The following is a 5,986-nucleotide window of genomic DNA, read 5'->3' as shown; positions in this document are numbered from 1 at the left end:
TGATGTTAGCTTAATTTTTTTTATGTGTGACATTTTTTTACTTCAGAACTTGCATCTTACACCCCATTTCCATAGATTTTTAGATCGATCTATCCCTGTGGGGAGTCTCACTAGATTACTGTCAGCTTGGCCGGCTTAAGCGTCTGTCCCGCCTACTAAAAGCCGTAAGGGGGTAATTAACTAAGGTGCCCGCTCAGCTGACTGCAATTTAGCGTGAACCCCCAGGGAGTTAGGTCGATCTAAAACTTAATCTTTAGATCGATCTAAATCTCTGGGAAAGCACCCTTAAACAAAGACTATAGGCAGATATTAGAAATGTCATACTATACTTGAACATGGAAATATCTTCCATTTTCCAAAGCCTTTGCAATAATATAAAAAGACGTAGACGCTGGCGGTACCCATGGTTTTAGTCCCGACCCGTATGTTCCGCCGGCTCTGCCGCCAAGTCACCGTTTCTGCTCTCCTCCTAGACTACAAGGGCCTGCGTACCCATCTCTTGGATTTAGGTCACCTGTTATCTCAACTCGCTCCAAGTAAAATTTTGGCTTTGTCGGTGCTGGGGCCTAGGCGTGGCGCTCATTGCAATGCACCCTTGTCCCAAATTAGCAAAATTAAATGCTAATTATCTACCATACCGAAGGAATTATGGGAAAAGTTTCTATAGACAGCTGAAGGAAAGTCATATGTGGAGATTTCAAGTATGCCCTTGGTTGTGACCTTTTACCTTTATTTCAAGGTCAAAGGGGCCAAAATTTTCGAAAAAATGATTTTTTTACGAAAAAAAATTATTTGCGCTAATATTCAGAAACTACACAGACCTAACCTACAGTATAATATTATTGGCAGGTATTACCCTTCAGGTCTTCTTTCATCTCCGTGAGTTTGGGGTCAATCGGTGCATTTTCACGGGAGTAGCGGCCATAAGATATCGAAACTGAAAACTGTCTCTTAGGGTGCGTTCCCAGAGATTTAGATCGATCCAGAGATTTAAATTTAGATCGACCTAACTCCCTGGGGGTTCACGCTAAATTTCAGTCAGCCGAGCGCGCACCATAGCTAATACACCCTTTCAGCCTTTAGTAGGCGGGACAGACGCCTAAGCCGGCTATAAGCTGACAGTAATCTAGTGAGACTCCCCACAGGGATAGATCGATCTAAAATCTATGGGAATGGGGTCTAAATCAGGAACCGTTAACGCTAGAGACCTATTCTTTTTTGCATTTTGTAGAGCATGTAAAGCCCAACACTGGAGGTGGTCTCCGTTTTTTTTAAATTTCCATACGGTTTACGAGTTATGCTGTATCAAAAAGTACATTGTGGTGGTGAAAGCAAAATGTGCAATACGGTAATATGTAATCAATTTTGAACCTCTGGAAAATGTTACATAAGGCTTGGCAAGGCAGACAACTTCTGGTCAAAAATGACATTTTTTTCATGAAATTTGAAGATCTGGAACTTCTCTGCACCTCCCATTTCAAGAATTTCGACCAAAATGACCATTTCTTTATTTCAATTAATTTCTTTTTGAAGGAAATTTATGGCACATTATTGTAATTCCAAAATTGTAACATTTAGTCCCTTATATCTCCAAAACTGGCAGAGATAGGCCCATAGTTACTATTGAACTTGAATAGGAAGTCATATACTGGCAATCTAACTGTTACCTTAAAATTGACCTTAGACATACTTTTCATCATGAACTGAACTTTGCAACTTTTTCAGTACTTTTACTTTCAAAACTGGCAAAGATACCCCCATAATTACTATCACATTTGAATAGGAAATCATATATTGGCAATCTAACTGTTACTTTAAATTGACCTTTAACCTACTTTTCTCCATGAACTGAACTTTGCAAATTTCTTTCCCTTTTTTTAAAACTCCAAAACTGGCAGAGATAGGTCCATAGTTACTATAAAACATGTATAGGAAGTCATTTACTGGCAATTTAAGTGTGACCTTTAAATTTGCCTTTGACCTACTTTTTATCATGAACCGAAAATTGTAACATTTAGTTCCTTATATCACCAAAACTGGCAGAGATAGGCCCATAGTTACTATTGAACTTGAAAAGGAAGTTATATACTGACAATCTAAATGTGACCTTTAAATTGACTTTTGACCTACTTTTCACCATAAACTGAACTTTGCAACTATTTTAATGCTTATACTTTCCAAACTGGCAGAGACACGCCCATAGTTACTATTGAACATGAATACTGTAGGAAGTCATGTACTGGTGATTTTACTGTGATCGAAATTGACCTTTGCCTTTTTTCATGATAAACTGCACTTTGCAAATTTTCTGATCTTTATATCTCAAAAACTGGCAAAGATACACCCATAGTTACTATTGAACATGAATAGGAAGTTATATACTGGCAATCGAACTGTGACCCTGAAATTAACATTTGACCTAATTTTCACCATGAACTGATCTTTGCAAATTTTCTATCCCTTATATCTCAAAAACAGGCAGAGATACATCCAAAGTTGCTGTTGAACTTAAATAGGAAGTCATGCACTGGCTATCTAACTGTGACCTTGAAATTGACCTTTAACCTACTTTTTATGATGAACTGTTTTTTTGCATGTTTTCTGGCCTTTAAATCTCCAAAATTGGCAAAGAAATATCCATGGTTTCTATTAAACTTGAATAGGAAGTCATATTCTGTGACATTGAAATTGACCTTAGACCTACTTTTTCACAATGAACTGAGCTTTGCATATTTTCTTGACCCTCATATCTTTAAAACTAGCAAAGATTTGCCCAGTGTTGCCCCTAGGTTTTTTGTCCGCATACATATGCAAAAATAACAACACATTTCAAGGAAAACCAGTGGGCCTGTTGTCTAGAGAATCACGAGAGTGATCAATGTTAGGAAAATACAGGTCAATTCGAAAATCTGCTTGATTGTACCATTTTTTTTTTTTTGCATATTTTGAGAACTCTTGTTGATTGCATTTTATAGAGCTTGTCAAGCACAAGACTGGCGGTGGTGTCCCTTTTTGGGGGGGTTTTCTATACGAATGCGCTTACTCCAATTGGTGGAACAATATCTGGAGGCGGTATCACCTCTCTGATCCTCTAGTTACTGTGTACAGACATCCCCTAAGTAACGCACCTGTACACACACACACACACACACACACACACACACACACACACACATACATACACACACACACACACACACACACACATACACACACACACATACACACACACACACAGACACACAAACACAAACACACACACACACACACACAGACTCACACACACACACACATACACACACACACACACACACACACATACATACACACACACATACATACACACACACACACACATACATACACACACACACGTACATACACACACACACACACACTTGCACACACACACACACACACAGACACATACATACACACATACATACACACACACACACACACACACATACATACATACATACACACACACACACACACACATACATACACACACACATACATACACACACATACATACATACACACACACACACATACATACACACACACACACATACATACACACACACACACACACGTGCACACACACACACACACACAGACACATACATACACACATACATACACACACACACATACTTGTCTATGTGTACCAACCGAGGACATCAGCACAACACCATACAACCGAGGACATCTTATTCCTTGGTTAAATCAAAATAAAAACATTCAATTTAGGGTAAAATCTATTCGAGTATGAATGTTATAAATTAATTTTTTATAAAAACTAATTTTTTGCTGACAAGAATTTTACATTCTAACCGAGGACACACAGGGACACACACACGGACAGACACTACACATTACAACCGAGGACATGCATGCATCTACATGTAATAATGATTGTACTTTTAATGCAAAGCAAATTTTATATAGCGTTACTTTGCAGCAATTCACATTTTTATGAAATTCTTTCATATTTAAGGTAAATTCCAAAATAACACCAGAGGTGATGATTAAATGAACAGTTATACAATATTTAATGCTGGGCTTTGCCACTTTTTTAGAATTGAAGATTATGAGATAAAACATCAATTAATTTAGGAAAAGAAAGGATACTGATGAAATAAAATAAAAGACCAAAGAAATTCGTTTTCAAACATTTTATTTTCATAATGCTTATTTTCTATTTAGCACTCTTTTATTATCATGAATTTTATATTTTGATAACACAAAGTGTCGTCCATTGGATACAGACTTGCACAGTACACAATTTTACAATTGAGGACATCATGCCAGCAGCACCCAAAATTGTGCTTTCTTCCAATTTGATGCAATATTATATAATGCTTAACAGCATAATGATCATCAATTTTTTATAATAAAATATTAGTATCATGAATATTCAGAAAATGTGACTAGCAAAGGTTTTCAGGTTCATGGAACTCCAAAGTCATACTTTGAAAATGCTAAATGTATACAAGACAGCACTGTACTGAAATGGGTTTCTTTCCATTTTTAACTTTTTTACATAAAATAATACAGTTTACTGCCATTTCATATGATCAACTAAGAAAATTGTTGAGATGGCAAAAATATCAATATAACAAGTTTAAATGTCCAATTTCCTCCATTCCGAACATTGTGAATGATTGAATCTGACAAACTACAATGATACGAGTTCATTTCCATTTTGGCACTTTTTTTACACAATACAAGATAACAGGTTTACCACCATTTTTATATAATCAACTAGCAATATTGTCAAGACGCAGAAATTGTCAAACAACCCATTTTACATATCTAGTAAATTCAATAATGAGACTTGTTACATGCCTGACAATCAAATCTGAGGAAAACCACTTATATACAAATAAAAGCTGAAGTCCCTCAAAACTCAACCAATCAATCTTATTTTTAAATTTGATTTGTATATAGATAACATTGATCACTCTTGTGAGTTTAATGACAACAGGCCTATCGGTTCTCCCTGAAATGTGCTTACAGTGTTACTAATATGCTTTTACTAATAATCATCAGTTCTGTGAGTTTCATGAAAACAGGCTTTAAGTTATTAGTTCTCCCTGAAATGTGCTTACAGTGTTACATATATGTTGAAAAAAAAAAAAAACAGCATAAAATTTGAAAGAAAAGGGCCTGGTCTTGCTGATTTTCAATCTTGACCATTCTTTTACTAATAATCATCAGTTCTGTGAGTTTCATGAAAACAGGCTTATTGGTTCTCCTTGAAATATGTTAACAGTGTTGCATGTACACTGAAAAAAGGAGAAAAAAATGCAAAACTTTTGAAAATAATCACCCCATTTCCTCCATTTTGAGACACTGTATTACACAGTACATGATAACATGTTTACCGTCATATTTATATAATCAACTAGCAATGTTGTAAAGATGCAGACAATTTCAGAGAAACACTAACATATTTACATATCTAGTTAATTCAATAGTGGACTGTTTACATGCCTGACAATCAAATCTGAGGAAAACCACTTATATACAAATAAAAGCTGAAGTCCCTCAAAACTCAACCAATCAATCTTATTTTTAAATTTGATTTGTATATAGATAACATTGATCACTCTTGTGAGTTTAATGACAACAGGCCTATCGGTTCTCCCTGAAATGTGCTTACAGTGTTACTAATATGCTTTTACTAATAATCATCAGTTCTGTGAGTTTCATGAAAACAGGCTTTAAGTCATTGGTTCTCCCTGAAATGTGCTTACAGTGTTACATATATGCTGAAAACAAAACAAAACAAAAAAAAAAACAAAAAAAAAAAAAAAAAAAAAAAAAAAACAGCATAAAATTTGAAAGAAAAGGGCCTGGTCATGCGGATTTTCAATCTTGACCATTCTTTTACTAATAATCATCAGTTCTGTGAGTTTCATGAAAACAGGCTTATTGGTTCTCCTTGAAATGTGCTTACAGTGTTACATATATGCTG

This window comes from Lingula anatina, chromosome 8 (assembly GCF_051362555.1).
Source record: "Lingula anatina isolate TDL-2025a chromosome 8, LinAna3.0, whole genome shotgun sequence".
Lineage (NCBI taxonomy): Eukaryota > Metazoa > Brachiopoda > Lingulata > Lingulida > Lingulidae > Lingula > Lingula anatina.
Note: the sequence above shows the minus strand (reverse complement) of the source record.